The sequence below is a fragment of the Catharus ustulatus genome, chromosome 5 (genome assembly GCF_009819885.2).
Source record: "Catharus ustulatus isolate bCatUst1 chromosome 5, bCatUst1.pri.v2, whole genome shotgun sequence".
Taxonomy (NCBI): Eukaryota; Metazoa; Chordata; class Aves; order Passeriformes; family Turdidae; genus Catharus; species Catharus ustulatus.
The window spans coordinates 8,464,776-8,487,090 of NC_046225.1; positions in this window are offsets into that span (position 1 = coordinate 8,464,776).

The following is a 22,315-nucleotide window of genomic DNA, read 5'->3' on the forward strand; positions in this document are numbered from 1 at the left end:
CTCCCTATAAGTATAGTTTTAGGGATCTTTTTCCCTCTTTAAAATCAAACCACTCTAGTAAACATGAGAGATCTCTTTATACATTGAAATATACCTACAAGCACAGGCAAATGGATATAATACATAATCTCTATGGTTAGTTACAAATGCATTTACCTTGTGGGGACTTTTTTCTTGTTTTATTTGTTTGATTTAGTGAGAAAATTAATCTCCCATCTTCTTCCCAGCTTGGGTCTTTCACATGTTATTTCTTTCAAGGCTGGTCAATACAGATCCCTGATTTACAGAGCCATTCTCAGTAATTTATTTAGATTGCATAAGAAGCCAGTGGCGTCAGAGAAACAGCAAGAGCTGCTCGTCTGTTTCTGGGCTGAAATATCACTTGCCAATGAAGTTGTGGTTTCAGATAAACCCTACTAATAGATAGCAATTCAGATATACCCTACCAGCTTCATTCAGACTTTTAAAGTGAAGGTCATTTAATTATAAAAACAGCGCTAGAAAAAAATCACAGGCATTGTGGTGTTGGCAAATATTGTCGGTCTGATAATTCTGATATTTTCAGAAATATCTCCCATCACTGTTCTCTGTTTTCTGTTGTAATCTGTGTGTTAGGATCCCTTTTTCAGCTTTTGACTGGACATTAACGCTGGTTTCCAGGCTCAGCCATTGCACTTTAACCTCATAACCTCACGTGCATTTAGTCTCACCATGTCCCTTCAAATGTGGCAGCTTCTCAAGCAACAGCATGAAAATATCTCCATTCCTCCTGGCCTTTTAATGATATTAACCCCTCCATGCAGAGGTATCTGTAATACAACAAAAAAGACTCTTCAAAATTTGGATTTTTACGTCAGGATTATTTTTAACCTAAGTCGATAAAACATCAACCAGTCCCTAGGTTATTTTAGAGTAGCAGCAAGGAAATCAGCATCTCTATGAAGATGTTTTTGCATTGTCACAGAGTGTAGAAACTGGACCTTAGCAAAAACAAGGGACTGAGCTGTCATTTCTTTGCAAGTCAACAAAGACCTGACTGTCCTTTCAAATTTGAACTGGAGAACACTTGACAAGTGCAATCAGCTCCAACTTTTGTGCTTTGACACACTGAAAGGAATTCAGAGCAAAGAGGGGCTTAATGGGTTGGAAGGGATGATGCATAAGAAAAGCTTAGAAAGATTAAATATGTACAGCTTGACTAACCAACAATTAAGTGGGGGTAGAGGGAAAAGATAAATCTGTCAAAAGCAATGAGAAGGTAAACACCAAGGGGCAAGAGTAATTATTTAAAAATACAAATGGGATATAGCTAGAAATAATGAGATCAAATTGAGAAAAGGACAATGTAATCTGAATTTGAAGAATGAGTTACTGTAAGTGAGAAAGGGTATTTCCACTTTTTTCTCTTGAGACTATTCTACAGTGTGCTAGATCTTCCTCAAAACAATTAAAATGAAATGGGTAAAACACAGGGGACTATACTGTATGTTACGGTTTTGTATTTGCAGGGTTTTGCTTTATGTCCTAAGAGATCTTTTCTAATTGCAATAACTTTTTTTCCCCAAAAAATTAATAAACAAAAAATCCAAATAAAAGTGAGAAGTTGTGAAATAATAGTTGCTGGGGAATAGGGAGAAAGGTACAAGAAACATTGAGGGAAAAAAATGAACAAGTTTTATGTTAATTAAATAAATAATGAAAACCACATCAAAATTTTTAAGGCCTTCCAGTCACTTCCTATGTGCTACAAATCTGTTTGTATTCATTCAGTTGTGACCTTGCACAGTCCCTTGCAGATCCAGATTTTTATTAAATCAGGTATAGAAGTATATTTGAGAAATATTTTAAGATTTAAAATAAAAACCTAAATATGTATTGCTTTTAAGTTGAAGAGTATGGATTAAAGGAGAAAGGCTAATTGTAAAATAGTTGCAGACTTATAGTGGAAGAAATTAATTCAATGATTATGTTAAAACATACTATGTCTACAAGCAAGAAAGGAGGAAAGAGAATTTCTAAATTCTTTTTCATGTGGAATTAGCAGCAACATGAAAGGAAATTCAAAACTTGTATAACAAAATTAGAAAGACACTGCCTAGTTCCTCTACATAAAGGAATGCATTCTGATAGGCTGAGTGACATTATCTAGTGTTTTGAATAGTAATTATCAATGAATTAAAATTCAGTATTTTTATTAAAATTTCTGCTTGTAGTGAGCTTTCTTTCATTGTCATTTTAATTTTCATTTTCACCCTCAAATAAGGACATTGCTGACTGAATTTTTCTACTTGAACAGATAAAATAATCCCAAGTAAAAAAGCAAAAGCGATGGGATGTAACATTTCCATGCAATTGAAAACCTGTATGTAAAGTAAAACACTAGCAACTGAGACTACATAATTTGTGTTTTAGAACACTAGCTATTAATTCTTAATTGCAATTGATAAATTGGGATTAAAGATCTATAAAATAAGTAACTGACTGATGTGGATCACCATTCTTTCAATCCTTTCCGTGTCCTTATACCACATATCTGAATCAGAAAACATCATGTAATTTAGAAGTATTCACTTTTTTAAATCTTTCTAAACTGATTGACCTATCTGAATCAGAAAGTTGCTGTCTTCAAAGATGGTGACAGATTGTTCTTCCTGTTCTCTATGCAAATGTGCTAAAAAATATTTTTATCTCTTTTATTTACCAAATTATTTATTGCTCTAATAAACAGACATGCCTTTCTATGAAATCAAAGACATAACATGAGAATTAAGTGTGTAAATAAATTAGGAATACTGAGGAACTTCAGAAACTTGTCATGAGAAGTGGACTTACATAAGAATAATCTTTTCAGAGCAGCGCAAAATTTTGTCATGATCTAGAAGAATGAAATTTATCTAAAAATCAGTCATTTCTTTGAAAAACTTGCATTTTAGAAGCACAAGCTAGCAAAGTGGAGTATAATGCACAGAAGTGAAAACACACCCATTTTAATCAGGAAATTGCTTTGTTCTGTTCAATAACACTGTGACAGTAAAATCTCAAAATGCAGTTCTGCTTAGAAGATGGCTATAAAAATGTCAGAAAGGATTTTCAGGCAGCCCTTCACTGATATGAAGCACTGAATTTACAGATATAAAGCCAGAGCCTGTATCAATTCCCACAGAAATCCACAGAATTCAATGAAAACAGAGAAAAATGTCACTCACATAATCCAACAGTAGTGTGGGTTTAAAAACAAAATCTGGTAGCAAAAATCAAATTATCTGCAAATTATCAAATTATTTACATCTATGTGTTGCTAAAGAAAGTAGATTTAATTATGTTATCTCTTCAATATTCCTCCAAAAGAAACTTTCAAACCTGAAAATCAAATCAAAGATGCTCTGGGGCACTTTTTTTATGGGCAGGAGAACCAGCAAGAGATGATCAAGGAGTTAAGTAAGGTAACTCTTCTTCAACCTTCCTGTCCCTTTTTCTACGAAGAGGAATGGGAGAAGCAAGAGAAAATGCTTGAATGATATTAAAGCACAAAGAGTAAAAGTATATAAATAATAATTTGAATTAATTTATGCCAAACACTATCTCAGGCTAGATACTAATGAAAATATTGCATCCCTTTTGTTCAAGGCACTCAAAGCTGTTGACCAGCAGCTGAATTACTGCCACTTCTGCTATCAAGGACTCTTCTTCACAACTAGAAGCTGAAAGCTCCAATTTTCACTCAGCAATGCTTGTCCAGGGGGCTGAGGGCTGAAGGCAGGGTTTTTGGGAGCCCCAGTTGTCTGATAACTAGCCCATGACATTGCCATGGCCTCATCATCTCTACTGCGTGTGGTTCTTTGCACGCCTCTCACAGCACCTTCCACAGAGCTTTTCAGGTAAACTTGGTCCAAATAGTTGTAAGGAAGTTGTTGGCTACTTTCTATTCACAGAATCATAGAAATCACAGTCATGGAGTCATTGAACCAGGATCATTAATGCTGGAAGAGATGCCCAAGGTCATCGAGTCCAACCTTTGACCAAACACTACCATGTCAACTAAACCATAGCAACAAGTGCCACATCCAGTCATTTCTTGAAGTCTTGCAGGGGTGATAACTTTACCACTTCTCTGTTCCAATGGTTAAACCCCATTTCAGTGAAGAAATTCTTCCTGATGCACAATGTGAACCTCCCTTGGTGCAGCTTGAGCTCGTTTCCTCTTGTTCTGTCACTTTTTATCTGTGAGAAGAAACTCATCCCCACCAGGCTACGAACACTTTTGAGGGATTTGTAGAGTGATAAGATCTCCCCTGAGCCTCCTTTTCTCAAGGATAAACATCCTCAGATCCCTCAGCTTCTGCTCATAGGAGAAGACTTTCTAGATCTTTCACCAGCTGCCCTATATGTCCCTTCATTCCTAATAGGAATTTGAAAAATCATATAAGATAACATGTATTTAGTTAAATATTATATTAAAAAAAACCCCTGCAATATCTCAAGCTTTGCATTTTTCAGTTCATTCACCAAGATAGAAGCACTTTGAAAAGTAGCAGGCACCTTCTCCATTGTGTATGGTTGCCTAAGTCCCACCTAGTTATGTCCCATGAAATTATAATTATCAAATAGTTGTTTCTAGGTAGTTGAGCTGCCTAGGTTGATCTTTAAGTTGCTGATTTCTTAGTTGGACACGATCAAAACAATTTTATTGGTTTGTAATCACATATCAAGTTTTCTTCTCATTTGTCTTAGTTTTGTCTTGTTTCTGTGATTAAATTTTTAGCTATCCTTGTGCCATAACATCCTTTACTCCCATGATAGTGATGATATCCTTAACTGTGGTATCAATTAAATTAATATCAATGCAAATGAGAGTATAAAACCTGAAAGATGTCTTTTGATTACATAACCTTGATGTATCTCTTGTCCACAATGAAATCAAAATTCGAATATTTATTATTATTTTTATCATCATCATCATCCTCACTGATATCATTATCATCGTAATCACTGTTCTTCTCAGGCAGAATTTGTCACTGTAAAGATCATTCCTTCCCTGATTTTGTACAGTTTCTTGAAAGAAAAACCTCTTGAAAATACTAAAAGAAGATTGCCCCTGGCAGAAGAGATTGGGAAAAATCATTATAAACCTAACAGATTCATAGGGATTGACAGAAGATCCACAGAGAAATGTTTAGCTCACAGAGCACATGTCTCTTCAAAGCCCAGAGATTTCAGAGGGACGGAGAAAACTCATGCTGTCTCAAGAAAAATGGAGGACTTACTTTCAAAGGTGAAATGCCTATGCACCCACTTTCTAATTCAAAAGTCATTGCCGTGTCAGTATCTGGTGCAGTTCATCAATGATTTTCATTAAATAGAATTTGATTTTTAATTGAGAAAGTATCCCATCTACTAAAATATTTTCTTTTGGCGGGATTAAGATATTAGAAATCAGCATCTTTTAGAATATATCTTAGACTAATGAGCATCCTGTGAAAATTATATTTAGAATGAGCAAGTAGACCTTTTCATATTTAACTGAATTTCCCTACCCTAAAACTATATGCAGTAATGTTTTGTGGTTAGAGTTCTGAGCTGCTATTTAACTCTTTTATTTATTATGCACATCTAAAGTAAAGCTGTGTTTAAAGAGGGTCATGCCTTTTATTATCATTCCAATTTTTTTCTTTAACTCCCATTAGAAGGATCTTAGCCTTAAACTGAAATAAGATCTAAATTAAAATAATCAAAGAAAAAAACCTGTCTCTTAAAAATGTTATCTCAATTTAAAGAAGTCTATGTCTATAAATAAAATCAATGTGTTATCAAATTAATATGGCAACTGACCTTTCCAAATTTTCAGGGAAGATAACAAAATAGTCCATAAGTCTTCTTGTATACATAGCACTTTTGGTTGTTTTGTTTGTTTTTTTCCACTCTCCCTCCTTTAAATCCATCAGGAAACACCTGATAAAACAAAGTAAGAACGCGGGTTTTTTTTAATGGAGAAACTTTGCTCACTTAATGTAACATTTGAAGAGGTAATAGATGGAAAGAAAATGGCCAGTACTCAAACTGCACTTGAATTACTGTATCTTTTGAATGACCCTTCTTTACTGTTGTTTATAGAATGTAAACTACACAGAAATATATACATTTAATAGTACATGTCACACTATGAGCAGAAGATATTCAGATGTTCACATTTTAAAACAATCAAATGAAAACTCTAACTTTACAGCCATCAGACACACAGGAAAAAAAATGTTTTAGGAAGGATTATTCACCAAAACAGTCTATTACAAACTAGCTGTCTGTGAGGGTTAGATGTATAGTTTAAATATATGGAATCAGGTCATATAGAAGAGTGCAGCAACAGAACACATCTAAAAGTATCACAAAATTAGGGAAAAATTATCTAAGAAGCTGTCTTAGTTAGAATTTAGATAAAATTCAATCTATCAATAAATACATAATTATTCTTTATATGGAATATGCAAAATATATATTTATTTTTTTTTTTTATTTCTGGTTTCCCTATGTTTGGTCCTTTTTTAACAGAGGGAAAGAAAGACAAAGGCTGGAGATTAAGCTGTAATGGTTGAAAGAAACTGTGAGCTTTAGGGAAAAGGAAATGAGAATCAAGAGCTAGAACAACACTTCAACACATTTATAAATTGTGATGTAGTTTTGATATGGTCAGGAAACATAAGAACAAAAGGATTGTACTGAACAAGACAAAATCAGATTTGAGTGTCAGGCTTGTCCTATCTGTCCAAGCCCAGCTGTAAAACATACACTTAATTCTAACCTAGTGAGAACCAAAAGAGAAAGGTCAATTCTGAACAAAACTATGTAAAAGAATATCAGTGACAGGAAAAAAATAAAATAATGAGAACTTAACTCTCAAGTACTACTTTCAGATGGACAACACATCTGAAATTTAGGTGTGATTCAGACAATTCAACTTCAACGCATAAAACTACATCACCAACTTCAGCTCTTAAAGAACATTGTTCCCAGAGCTATAAAAACTGATAATTTAGAGTCTCAGTTTTCAGCCAATGTAAAATCCAAAAATTTCATTGAATTTATTCATCTTTTAGAGATAAATATGAACACAATTTAAGAAGACCAGGAACAGTTTCAAAATGGTTGGTCCAAATAATAAAACAGCAGTCAGATAATAATAATCAAATAAGCAGTCAGATTATCCTTCTTTATTTCTGTCTCCTTCCAGCTGTACAACATCAAAGAGTAAAAAAAAAATAAAATTATTGCGGTTCAAATGTTACGTATTAAATTTGAGATTTCAATGAACCTCTGCAGAAATGGTTAAAGTTTTGTGATGGACTTAATTCTCTGATATTTTCTACAGCAGAACCAGAGCAAAGGGTGTGTTTTCTAGAAAGTGTTGTATTCACCTCTCACAACTGTTTTCAAGCAATACATTCACCAGGGGATAACATTTACTGTGCAAATATATTTGTATCACATTAAACACTTGTCACAGTCTTAAAACCAGATATTTTACATAGCTCTTTAAACTTAATGTTCTAGTTATATAAGAAGCTTAAATATGCTGGAAATAAATATTGATTTCTGGAGCTCAGCCACCATAAGGGTGATGGCTGTAAAAGACTCTCACAGAAGAATAAATAATATTTACTTTTCCCTACATAGACCCTTATTCTAAATTATTGAACAAGTGACGTTTTTGAATTAAGCACATAAAAATGTGCATCTTTCTGTTTCAGTCTTTACTATCAACACTAAAATTTTCCCTAACAGCCCAGATATACTTCAAGCAATAGGATGTGAATATTTGTAGAATATAAAATTGGTTAAACTTTGATTTGCAGAGAAATGGAGATTAGATTATCCAGCTAGAAAAACAATTTGAAGTCTCTTTACATAATTCAAAGACTTAACAAAGCACAAAGCAAGTCTTTTAAAAGGAAATCTTATCACCCATTCCATAGCAGTTGTAAGGATAGGTATTTTAATAAAGATGAATTTCCCTGAGCTGATACTTGACCAGTGGAAGATTATATTATAAATAAATTCCTTGTTTTGCACACCTTTTTGAAGTCTCTTTTTAACATACAGAGTCAGCAAAGTTTTCCTGACCTGACAGGACATTTCTCATGGTTTCCTCTCTGAAGATCAGGGTCAGCCACAAACACCAATTGGCATTGGTACTTGGGCAGGGTAAGTCTCCACTTTAGTTTTTAGCTCTGTTGTGTCTAGTTTCCATTGCTGCTTTACAGTGCTTTCAGTGCCAATAACTTTTCCTTTGTCTTATGGATAGATGCTGCTGAAGAGGCAGCCACAAAAAGTGAGTGATCTCAGCCTTGCCTGAGCAAGCCTTGGGACAACATGTGGCTCTGATGTGGATTCCTTCTGAGAGACCAAAGAAAGAACTCCCTTCTCACTGACCATCTTCAGTCTGCACAAATTTTTGATTCACTGCTTACTGTATTTCTCTGTGTGGAGTAAAAGGCACTTCTTCCAGAGCCTAAAGCCAGAAAAAATTGGCTTTCACTGTATGCTCTGCCCCATCTCCTCAGCAAAATACCCCAAAACAGGCTGACAAAAGGACATAGCCCCAAACTCAATGCTATGGATTCAGTGCTGTAAATGTATCCTTCCCTGGAAGGCAGTGGTGGACGAAGGTGCTGCTGTATCCAGAGGGCAGCTGGCTTCTGATTTCCCTGGTTTCTTCTGGGCTTCTGCTGGTACAGTCCAGACAGGTGTTTCAAAGAGATTTTTTGACATTTTTACATCTTACTTTGGCATCATGAGTGTAAGCACAGTTCATAAACCAGACAACTTGATTTATTCAACTTGCACACAGCCCAAGAGCCAGCCCCAACAGAAATGAAACCTGAAGTTTGCTGGCTATGGGCACCAACCTCAGGAAGGCAGGCAGCTAAAAGTGACTCTACAAAAGTGGGAATAGGAAATATATTTTCATTTTGGCATCTTTAACAACATTTGCATATCTTTTAAAGTACACTTAAGCACCAGGTGCTTTAGATTTCCTTGTTGTGTATTTAAAGGTAATTGATTTTCAAGCTTCTTGCCATTATCCATGCTAAAGTCAAAGACTTGCCCTGTATAGCATGCAAAGAGGGTCCCTAAACCGAAGTTCAGAAGTATACTCTGCTCCAGCTCTGCTTTTCTGGAAGTTCAAAGGAAATCTTATGATTGGCAGTAATTTCCAACACTGCTGGACTGCTTCAGAATGATAATTGGAGATACTAGTTCTTGAAATATATACTTTGCACCAATGAAGCTCTCATAAAAGTCTTGAATTCATGACTTTCCTAATCAGCATGTGTCCATAAGAGGCTGTATAATGATAAAGAGCCTTATTGATCAAAGAATTTGCCTATTTTACTGTGCACTTGTAATTACATGTGAGTGATGGAACCTATCCTGTCTTCCCTATCAAATTTAAAGAGCATAATCTTGCACAAAAAAAAAAAAAAAAGAGCATCTAAATTTAGCAAAGCTCATAAATATGTGCCTTAATTTAAAAAAAGTCTGAAGCATCATGGAAATCTGTTGATTTTAGCTAGTTATGCTCCTTTAGAAACACGCTTATATTTTGGAAAACAGACAGAATTAAGCATGCATCATCATGCACCTTGACTGAGATAATGAATGAAAGGAGAAACTAGTAGAAAGAAGATTTTAGGAAAGATTTTCCCAGTTTTTATTGCCTCTTAGAATCAGGGCTTTTCATGACTGTTTTGTACATTTTATTTTAGTCACGTTCTATGACTAAATCTCCCTGTAGTTTATAATAATAATTAGATATTCTTCTTTTTACTTCTGCAAAATTTCAAAACAGTTCACCACCCTTTTACCTTAAAACTGAGATGATAGCATAGTCCTCTTAGATTCAGATGTAACAATAACAATGTCTAAGCAATGGCAAAAGCAGTGAGAGGAGCGGGAAATTAATAAACAGTAGAAAATTACAAGAAGATAGAGTTAATTTTTGAAATTTACTTAGAGGATTTCCCCATGTGTTGTGTCTATATATCTTGTTTCAAAATGGATTTTAAAGTATGTGTGAAGGAGATCCATGTGTATCAATTCATGTAACTACTCAGTATTTCATAACCTTTTAGCTCATTCCCCAATAACCCCAAAACTGATGCTATTTTCCAGCTTATTTAAGAAACAATCATAGCAATCAGTTTTAAAAATTAAATTAACTACTTATCTCTGTTGTAGTCTTTGAAATTCAACAGCCAAAGACATAAAATTTAGGAGTATAAAAGAAAATTATTCTATGTTGTGATTTAATTAACAATAGATTTCAGCAAAAACAGCAAGTAAGCATCATAATCCTTTTATTTCTAATGCATACCTAAAGGAAAAAAAGCTTTCTCTAGTGACTAAAAATATTTTTTTGAAAGAAAATTTTATTTCCAATCACAGGAAATGAGATGGAATTTTTTACATATGCTTCTCATAGACATACTTGATTCTCCAAAAAGTCTCAAAAAATTTCAGTGTAACCATAAGGATAGAAACTTAGTTTAATTTAAGTTTATCCAGTCTCAGATATTCATAAGAATTTACTGAAAATATATTTTCTCTTGATTTTGGGATAGATTGTTATATAGAACCCATGAAAACATGGAGTAAGGATAGATTTTTTTCTTTGGAATGCATATCTCAATTTTCTATTTTATTGTTATTCTTCCCATTATAAAATCCCCTGGATTAGGAAAAAAAAGTGTTCACTTTTTCTCTAGTTCTTGAAACACATTCTTTTGAAATGACTGCAGTGCCCAATTCTCTCTGCAAAGAAATAATATATTTAAACTAATTACCAATGTAACCATTTCAGCCATGGCTTATTATCAAAGTAAATAGGTTATTCTACTACCAATAGCAGTCATCCTTATGTGAGAAAATTACTAGCTCTCATAAGCAGTATTTTCCTTGGTATTCGTCATCTTAAATTCTGAATACTACGACTAAATGTCCATGTCTTTGGAGGTCAAAATGAACACAGAGAGTTATTAACAAATAAGAAGCAAAAACCCACTCAACTTTTTCTTCACAATATGAAAGACCTTTTACCTTGGCTTGACAAGGTGGAATAGACCTCAGGAATGGATAGCAATGCAATGCATTTCACACACTTTTATATCCACGTTGTACTTGAAAGACGGAGAAGTGGCATATATTTTCAAAAATTTAATTTATTTTCAATTTTCCTCTGTACTAAATCAGCTTTTCTTCCTCCATCACCAAAAAGAGGAAAGAATCAAATGTGAGAGACTGGATGTAGATTAGCACAGCCATGGAGATAATGCAGTTTGCATGTATGATATCAAGTACAAAGATCCTCAGGATAATAGCAAAGTGGGGCACTCTGCCTTACAGACTACTGAAAAACGCCTTCAAAGAGAAATAAAGCTTAAAACAGTCTTACCTATCACATTTATCAACGGTTCCCTTCCTACATAGTTTCTCAGTCCCTGAATTAATTTGGAAAGCTGGGAGATATTCACCCAAATTAATCAATGAGCCAGGTAACAGAAACATAAGGTGATTAGCTTAGGCTGGACGATTAAGCTTTTGAATGTCCGGATTTGGGGAGCTGAATCACTCTCTTTGAAACTGTTTCCAGCAATATAACTCCAAGTCCTCATTAAGCCTTGCTTAATACTAAGCTACATGATTTTAATATTTATTTCTCACCTTCACTCCCTTCATCCTCCCTGTCCAGTGTTTGAGGAGGCAATGGAGATGGGCAAAGCTAAGAAATTGTGCTCTAGAAAGTGTGTGTGCAATCTGCACCCCTGTAAGACAACTCCTTTCTGTCAAATGTATGTGAAATGCCCACTACCATGGTTTGCAGGGTGAGTTCTCACCATCAGCAGCCCCTTGTTCCTCCTGCAAGTAGGCAGGGTCCAGTTTCTCTACTTACATCCATTCCCAAGCAACGAGCAAGAGGAAGATTTTTTTACTACGGGCTATTAAACTTAAAAAAAAAGGCTGTGCAGCCTTTCAGCTCTCTTATATGTAACCAAAGTTTTGAATATTTCATAACAGTTGTCAAAGAAGTTGCAAGATACTAATCATCCTGAACATTAAGTTTGTGGTCCTGATTCAAGTATCTTTTTCCTGTAATTTTCTTTCAGTTTATTAAACATGTTAACTATTACAAAAGAAGAATGAGGGGGTTGCTTTCAGGATTTTTTTCCTGAATCTACTTATTATTTTGGTTTGATTGGTTGTTTGGTGTTTATTTTTAATTTTTTCGAGTGATCTCTGGTGTTTTCCAAGTAAAAATCACCAGTCTCGAGTACCTGTAGCAGAAATAGGGTAGAGTGAAAAGCTGAGTATTTTCAGACAATAAAAAAATAAAATTAAAACAAAACAAAACAAAACAAAACAAAAAACCCACCTGCTTTCACACATTCAAGATAATTATATGCAGTTTTAGGTGCTCCATTGAAAGAGCAAGCTAAAATCAATCACTTCAAAGGTTCTCAGATAAAAACCTGTCAAGCTGCAATGTCACATGCATCACGTCCTTTGTCTTGACACTGCTCCTGAGTGATTATGCTGGCCTCAAAGCTCAATTTTTGCACTTGAAGTTACTTTTATGTTTAGAAGGTGCTCTAATACTTATAGAGACATTTATTTCAGCCATTTCTTTTTTCCAGGTCCCATTCTCTCACAAAACCCTGTAACTCTCTATAGCAGGCACATGGCATCACCTCATTGATAGACCATTCCACAAAATTTCAGGGAATCCTTCACCAAAAAATTTAACTAAAGTAAACAGCCTTGGTATCATAGGCAATATCCTTGCATGAATAAACAATGGCCTAAAAGACAGAAAAGTAGACACAAATATTTAACTCTTGCAAGTAGAGGGAGGTCTCCCTCTTACTTCTTTTGCACAAAATGTTCAAAGTAGGATGAAGCACTGAACAGTTGCTCTAGATTCTGGATCTATGGTTGAAATAACAAAAGAGAAAACCAGCAAAATTCATCATCTTTGTGCTGCAGTTGTCATACAGTCTCTTCACTTTTCTTTTGCTCTTTCCTAGCAGCTGTTCAATGTATACAGTGTTAATTGTCACAGCAGAGAGTAAGGAAAGCCTGCAACCCAAGGATACAGAAGAGGCTATTTCTGTTGAAATTCATCAGTAAATATTAAAAGTCCTTTTTAACAATTCTACTTGGAAATCATCAGGTTAGCAGAATGATTGAGGAAGTCTGGAATAATTGCAAAAATAATTGTGCATTAAAGGTTTTGCACTGATTTTATGACTTCTCAGCTGAGTTATTACACAGCTCCAACTAGGACTGATGCTTGAGAAAATAATGACAAGGCTGGAAATGTCCAAGTGACTATAATTATTGCTGTGTTAATATCTGGATACCATAGAAGTTAAATATGCAAGAACATTTAATAAAATATCAGAAATGTGGTATAAATTTGATATCATAAAAATGACAGGCATACTTAAGTAGACTTGGGGTTTGCTTTTTTGGGTTTGTTTTTTTTTTTAATGCTGATATAACATATTTAAGAAAACCTTTAAATATTTTATTGTAACAGAGTTTAACCTTGCTATACTTGCCACGATGGTGAGCAAACATTTAAAATTAATTTTATATCAAAATACATCTCTGTAGTCATTTTAAATTCATATATAAGTAAATTGATTTCAGTGGGAGTTATGTACTTAATCACCTTTGAGGAAGTGGGCCTCAGTCCCTAATCAAGTCTGCTTAAATATGCTAACTGAATTGTTTTGAAAGTGCTGACATTCTGGAGCTCTGCATTATCACTGGGTGTTTCTGGGTATTCTATGTAATAACACATATCTAATCTTGTTTAAGAAAACACAGTTTGATAATTGGCAAAGAATTTTCTGTGATTACTACTGACTTTCATCTTGTAAGTATTATATAGCCATGGATGTTTATCTGGGATGTAAACAATTAAAAGTACTGCATAATTATATTTTTTTAATATCCTTCTAGACAAACCTATATATAGATATCTGTATTATTTGTCTCAGACTGGCACTCCTTCCTGCTATGATGAATTTAGCTAGTTATTTAATTTTTTTTTTTAATGTAGATTGTGCTTTATGACATCAGAATTGTACATAAGGCTTCATTCTTCAAGGCTACAAGACTCCCACAACCTTGGGCTCATCATTCCTGAAGGTGGATCTTCCCAGAGAGATTACACCAAGCGTTAAATCAAGATTTTTTTAAAAAATATATATTTAAAATAACTAAATGTTTTTTTCTGAATGGTTCTTCAGAGCTTTCATCCAATATAAAGCCTTTGTGTTTCAATGAAAGATCTTGAACTATTTGAGGTTCCTGATTCTTACTAAGTTCTTCATGAAGTTAGCATGAATTCAAGTATGGAATTAAATATTACTAGATATTCTCATAAAAATTACCTTTCTACCATTAAAACTATGGCATTAGGAATTAATTAGGAATCCTAATGGAAATTGTCTTTAAACGAAGAGTTAACAGTGTACTGAAGTAAAGGAAAATAAAGGCAAATGTGTTCAAAATGAGGGGGAAGAATAGGAGGGACAGAATTTAGAAGAAACTAAATTAATATTTTTTATATGGATGACTTACTGACTTTGAGCTTTTTACAGGTATAGGAATTTTTATTTTATCCAAAATTTTGAATTAAAAATTGAGATAAATTTGGAAAAGTGAAGGAAACATGAGTGTAGATACAGAGGAGAGGGAAATAATAAGATTTCTGTAAGAAGATAACAGGGCTCTAGAGCTTCAGAGACATGGAAAACTGGTGAAACATGATATATGAGATGTAAAGATAAGGGAGATGCTAAGTTAGGCATGAGAGGGAAAGGGAAGAACCATTTATTACAAAATACAAAAAAAAATAGTTTAGTAATAAAGAGAACAGTCATTTAAGAGAAAAGTGGAGAGTGGGTTAAGATGGATATTAAAGCCAGAAACACCAACAAGGAAACAAGACAATTATGCATAAGAGAAGAAAAAAAATTCCTGGGAAAAAAAATGTGAAAAATGTGAAAAACAGAGGCACAGACCACAGATGAGGATGAGTGGAACAGAAGATAAAAATAAATAAGATGCCAGCTACCAGGGTGTCTCTCAGTGTAAATTATGCATAAACTTTAAGCTAAAATGAATTTTACATGCTGCATGGAATGTGTTGATGCACACAGAGTCTTATCTAAAGACCACTTGAATCAATGGTAGAAGCCTCCTGTGGTTATTTAGAGACTGAAATCACACTTGTAACTTTGCAGATCCAAAACAAGAGCTAAAATTTGACCCGTGAAAAACACACATATTTTGGGAGGACTTTGATCATGCCTCTGCTAAAGCAAGCTCCTTGCAAAAGCTGTGAGTGCTGCTGAATTGAGGTGCTGCAGGTGGGTGTGTGGACACACGATTGCCAAACTCAGCCCCATGTTTGCCAAGGTCAACAGTTTTAATTACAATATTGCTCAAGGTTTTAGTGACTGACTCTTTTGTGGGTTTCACAAAATGTCTTGCATATTTCAGCAAATAATATTCTGTTGAATGAAAGCTTGAGTATATTTTCTGTCACAATTGTAGCAATTCAGTATCAATCTGGCAGCACCATCATGCTTAAAATTCTGTGCCCATTGCCATCATCAGTCTGGTTTTTGTGAGTGGTTTGTAATTCAGCTATTTCAAACCATATTAGAATGATTCTCAACTTACAATTTCTTGTTCTGGATGTATTTGTTCGCAAAATATTGCATTTAAATTGTTTCATTATCTTTCTAGGTTAGCAACTGAAAGAAATAAATGTTTCAGGAAATATTGTTGCTAGCTTTTTACTAAAAAGTGCTTATTTAAAAAAGGAAATTTTACTCGTGTTACATGGCCAACTCAGAGAATCAAGAGAGATGAATCCAATACCCCTTGTGAAATTTGTCAATGTATTTTTTATACATATGCTACCATTGCAGCAGTAGCTTCTCTGCATGGCAGGTTCCCATCTTTGGTCAGGAAGAAGAGAAATATTCCTATTCAGCCCAGTAAGATTTTAAGGCAGTTCTTTGCTTAAATACCTCTGTCTTCTTTGGGTGGGGTATTTTAGATTTGAATTCCCAGTTCCAGGTTCCAGTTCCCCAGATGTGCCCTTTCCCAGTACCAGTTTCCAGTACTTGTCTTACACAAGTAGCCACATACATCTAACTACCTACCATAGTGAGTGGACAAGTATTCATATTTTTCCTTCTGGAAAACATCATCTTTACAAAATAATGTCAACAATCTAAAGGACTGTATTTTAGAATCAAGATGATCGCTGCTGTCATCCATTTCTCAAATGAAAGCAATAGTTAAGTAACACTGAAAGATAATAAATGCCATGCCAGGTAGTTCGTGACCAGAGTGTCACCTCTTCCTTAGGAAGCAATTTCTACCTTAACTGTTGTTCTGATTCCTTCCTATTGTTGTAAAAAACATTTGATAAGCATTAACCACAACTGGGGAATTTCTACTTTGCTGTTGTTCACTTTCAAAAGTAGTTTCTTTGAACATTCTCCTTCATAAACACATACTTATCTTTGGTTTTTCTGTTAGTTCACATAGACTCATTTCACATGGAAATTTGCAGAACCTTCATTCGAAATTCACTGAGATTCTATGGAACAGGCTTCCCAACTTTCATCAGTTCTCCATAAGCCATAAGGGCAACTTAAGCAGCTACACAGCAGCATATTTTTGATACATTTCTTCATTCTAAATTTTGAATATTAATGGACAGAACATACTACATGTCATCTTAGAAAGCAATTTTTTAAAATGTATATACAGTAATTTCACGAATACAAGCCGCACCAATTTGACTAAGATTTTGCTCCTAAACCGGAAATGCGGCTAATAATCAGGAGCCGCTAATACAACCTCAGAAGTGCCTGCCAGAGTGCTGAGCCGAGCAGCTGCAAAGTCGGCATTTTGTGATTGTTACAAATCGCTACTCTGTTGCACCGCGGGTGGAGCCTGGCTCCCTGTAGGCAGCACGAGGGGCGGGGAGAGAGGCGGGAGAGCTCTCTTTCCTCCTCTGCCACAGCCCAGGGCAGAGACGGGGGGGGGCCCGGCGCCGCCATTGCCGTGGCCTGGGGAGGAGAGGGGGGACCCGGGCCGCCCCTACCGCGGCCCGGGGAGGGGGGGGGAAGCCGGCGCCGCCATTGCCGCGGCCCGGGGAGGAGAGGGGGGACCCGGGCCGCCCCTACCACGGCCCGGGGAGGGGGGGGGAAGCCGGCGCCGCCATTGCTGCGGCTCGGGGAGGGCGGGGGGAAGCGCGCGCCGCCATTGCCGTGGCCCGGGGAGGGGGGGGGGGAAGCCGGCGCCGCCATTGCCGTGGCCCGGGGAGGGGGGGGGAAGCGCGCGCCGCCATTGCTGCGGCCCGGGGAGGGGGGGGGGAAGCGCGCGCCGCCATTGCTGCAGCTCAGGGAGCCGACAGGAGCCCCGCGCAAGCCATTGCTGTGGCCCGGGGAGCCGATGGGAGCCCCGCGCAGCCATTGCCGCGGCTCGGGGAGCCGACGGGGTGCTTTGTCCCCGCCCGCCGCCGCCGCGGCAGGAGCGGGGAAACTCCGTCCCTGCCCGCCGCCGGCGCCACGGGCGCGGGAAAGCTCCATTCCCGCCCGCCGCCGCTGCCGTAGGAGCAGGGGAAGCTCCGTCCCTGCCTGCCACCGCAGGGCAGCGCCAACCCGGGGTGACCGAGCCCAGTGGCAGCGGCGGCCGGCCCCGAGCGGCAGCACCGGGCTGGGCCACCTGGCCCCGTCAGCGGCCCCTAGCGGGCCGAGCCTGCACAGCCTTAGCTCAGCCAGTAAACCCCGCCCTCCCGCGGTTCTGTTACTAATTGCACGCAGGTCCTCACTGCGAACGACAAAGCGGCTTATATTCGGGTGCGGCTTATCTATGGACAAAAACCAAAATGTTTGCCAACACCCAGAGAGCGGCTTATATTCAGTGCGGCTTGTATTCGTGAATTTACTGTATTTATATAGTGACACACATGTGTATATTTCTACATATATCGATGCAGGGACATAATATCTTTCCATATGGTCCAAAATGCACCAGGAAACTCCTATCCAATTTAATGTTGAACAGAGGGCACGGAGAGTTAGTTATTCCTTGTGCAGTCAGACATTACTCTTACAGTCAGAAGCAGAGCCTTCCACTCATAATTACAAATGGTTTTCCATTTTCAAAGCACTTAACTAAAGTTTATACCATATAGACCATAACTATTTAGGTCTCCATGAAACAATTCATTAAAGACACCATTTCACAAATGGATAGGCAGAGAGCTTCAGCCAGTTATCCCAGGATAAATGCATTATTATTGAAATCAGACTTAAAGGATCACTCCTGGTCCAAGGAAATGCAGCAATTAGAGCTCCATTCTATCAAGAACTAGCCCAGAAAGTATTATAGGACAGCAGGTGCCACCTACCCTAACTTAAACATGTGCAACTTTGACAAGATTGAACAAGTCAACGTAAAATTAGATCAGAGTTGCATCTAGATGAAAAGAGGTTGGGGTGAGGTGGGAGTTGACCTTTTCTCCCAGGCAACCAGAGACAGCACAAGAGGAAACAAACTCAAGTTGTTCCAGGAAGCTTTAGATTGGCTATTAGGGAAAATTTCTTCATTGGAAGGGTGATCAGGCATTGCAGTAGGCTGCCCAGGGAAGTGGTGAAATCAGTATTCCTGGAAGTGTCCAAATAATGTGAGGATGTGACGCCTGCAGACCTGGCTTGGTGGTGAATTAATGGCTGAACACAAGGATTGCAGGAAATCTTTTCCAACCCAAACTCTTCTATGATTCTATGAATAGGAATAACAAATGACAAAAAAGCAGGTATTATTCTAGACATTTTACAGGTAAGAGAAATACATAATCTATGCTACAGAACATTAAGGCTTAAACCACTTAAGAGACAGAAAAGGCAAATTTAAGTTGATTTTATTGCTTCATTGTATGCTCTTTCTTTTGCAAATCAGGTTTGCATCAATCAACTAAGCACAGTTCTAAATTTATTATGAATCCTGTTTCAATCAATGTAGAGGATGGTTTACATCACAGAACAAGAAATATATTTTACCAGAAGATACCCAATGCTTTCTTATTTTTCTCCTTATTGTGAAATTTGAATTACTGATAGACTTACTTTCTGAAATGTCATAGCATATTTTGTTTAGCTCATACATAAAATATTTCTGTCCAAATATAAAGAAATAAATATAAAACCAGGAATACAAAACTTGAAGAGGATTTGTAAATAGGTGGGGCTATAACTCTTATGAGTGCTGCATAGGAAGTGCTAGTAAGCATGTCAAAAACAGCTGTCAACTGAGAAATCTTGGTTACAGATGACAAAACAGGTACTGTGTCACGCAGAGGCAAAAACCTTTTCCCTGGTTTTCCTCACATACAAAAAATTACTTTGAGAAAATTAGGTAAGTCTTATAAGAAAATTAACAATAAAACTGGTGGGTACCAAATAGCTTCACAGTGTGAGAAGTCCTCAGAAAAGGTCACTTTCCTACTATTCAACTTAATAAAACTCAGTGATTTAAAAAAAAAAAAAAAGAGAGATGAAAGAAAAAAAAGCAAAGCAAAGCACTTTAGAAAACTCAAGATACTTTTCTCATGCTATTTTTTTTTCTAAGGAGTAATTTTTCCAACTACTGATCAATAGTACTGGGAAAAGAGGAGATTCATCTACTGATGCCTATTTTCTTCGTCTCTAATACAAATATGACCCTTAACTTGTCAAGGGTTTAGTCACTTTTGTCTTCTCCTACACAGTATTACTGAAACAATATGAACAAGAAATCATTTCATCAGCTACAAAAGAATTAGATAAGGAAAAAAAATATCAGTCATTAGAAAAAGTTTTTGGATAAGTGCATTTCATTAGAGGATAAGATCTCAAAGAAATTAAGGGCATTATTTAGGCACTCCTGTTTCATAAACAATGTAACTGCAACAACAAAAAGGACCAACTGCAATTATTAATAGCATCTGCCATATTCTCAGCCTGAATAAACCCCTGCTTCTGTACATTCCACTTATATAAATTTCAAAGGTAAGGACTCGTCTATTTTCAGAATCTTAGAAAATCACAGTATGATCTACTTATCTGCAAATAAGCTGTGGTTCCAAAAGGAGCCTGAAAAGATTAGGTCTCAGTAGGGCTTCATTCTAACATAACTTCACACACTTTGTCAATAGAAAGGATTTGTGGTTTTCTTCTTAGAGTTTCCAGAACAGAACAACAAGCTATGAATGCTTGGGGGCACAATTAAAAGTGTATTTCATGAAAGTCAACCTTATTTTAAAAGGAAGACAGATTATAAACTCACAAATGCAACTCTGGGACACATATTTACTTATGGGTATAAATTACCCATGCTATGTTTCTCCATTTTACATGCCTGCATATAAATGACAATATTGAAAATACCAGGTATTATGTGTCTAAATGTGTTCAGAGTGGATGTGGGGAAAGGACCCCATAAATGGGTGTAGAGAAAGAACCCTATAAACAAGCAGTCAAGAAAAAAACCAAAAAAAACCCAAAAAAAAGAGAGAAAAATCTTTCTCACCCACTTTACAGAATGAGTGCTAATTATTAACCTCCACAATATATAATATACCTACTGAAGATTTTCATTTTATTGTTGTCATCACCAATAGGTCGCGTTAAGTACAGCTTTAGGCTTTTCTCCTTTAATGTACTGCATGTTGAAAATTGAGAACAAGAATGCATGAAGCTCCCAAATTAGTATGGATATTTATTGATTATTTTATTTCAGCTGGGGTCATTAACAATCAGTCATAGAAGGAGTAGTTTTGAGCCTTTTTTCTTCCCTAGCACTGTACTACACACAGGGACACTGAATAAGTCTTCTGCTGCATTTCAAGCACTCTATAATAAACAAAAGTTTATTTTGAATGAAAGGGACAGAAACATACATCTCTGAGGAAGTTAAATCTGCTCTGATGAAGATTTTCTCTAGGAAACAGCTTTTATTCAAGAAATCCAGAAGTTGTAAACTAAAACTATCAAGTTAGGGTTGAATACAAGTTGTACAAAAATTTATCAGATGCTACAAGTAATTGTAATTTATCAGATGCCAAGTAATGATTAGAGTCAAAAAAATGGCTAAAAATATACTTTAATATTTTCCTATATGACTCAAAAGCATTCTGCTTTCCTTTTTGCCTTCCAATCCCTGTGCCCCTGACAAGCCTCATCACTAATTCCCTACTGGGGCTTGGGAAAAGATTCTCCACTTGAAAAATGCCATTAGTTCCATGTCTAGAGCTCAAGCCAAAGGTCAGCAAGGGAAGCCTAGACAGACCACAGGAACTGACTACATCTATTCCAGGGCAAACATTGGAGAAGATAGGATTCAGATGTACGAAACATAACTAATCTTCCACTGTTGTACTTTTCAGCAGCTTCTCACTCCTCTCTTCCCTACTACCCACCCCTCCTCCTTTCTAGCAATCCAAACCACTTTTCCCTTGCTCCTTCCATCCTAATCCTCCTTTAGACCTTCCAAATGTCTCCACAGGTAACACACTGATTACTTTTCTTGCTAAAACTATCTTCTGGTTTTTACCCTGTGCTTAGGTTGTTTCCCCATACCGAAAACCTCAGCCTGAGAGGTGCACTTGTAATCCCTTTTCCTTCCAGAATTCCTGTCAGTTTTTGGATGCAGTGTGATACTGGCTGCTGGGGAGATAGAGAAGGATGAGGTTTAACAGCTGTTGCACATCCCTTGGAGTGACCCACGCCATGTGAAAACCAGCAGGCTACAAAGCTCCTTGGCTACCCTGTCTGCACATATGTTTTTAGGCTATGCTTATGCCTACTGAGATTACTTATCTTTTTTTCAGAAAGCTGTTGTCAGTGTTGATTCTCCCTGAAGGTAGTAGGCATCAGGTGGGAATTTGGTAAGCCTCTGTATATGGAACCATCTGAGGCAGGCTCAGATTTTTGGCCATGCTAAATCAGTTGCTGTTTCCAGACTCCTGCTGGTTCCCATCATGCTGGCCTCCGCGTCCTGCCCTGCTCTCAAGGTGTGGCTACATGCTCATAATTTTGGTTGTCATGGAAAAATATATAAGTAAATAAATAAATCTGGAACAGGGGATTTTGTTACTTGGCTCATCAGGAACTCCCAGCTCATTTCATCAAAATACTGAAATCAAAATCTACCTACATTTCCCATGGAAGCTCCAACTTTCACTGCA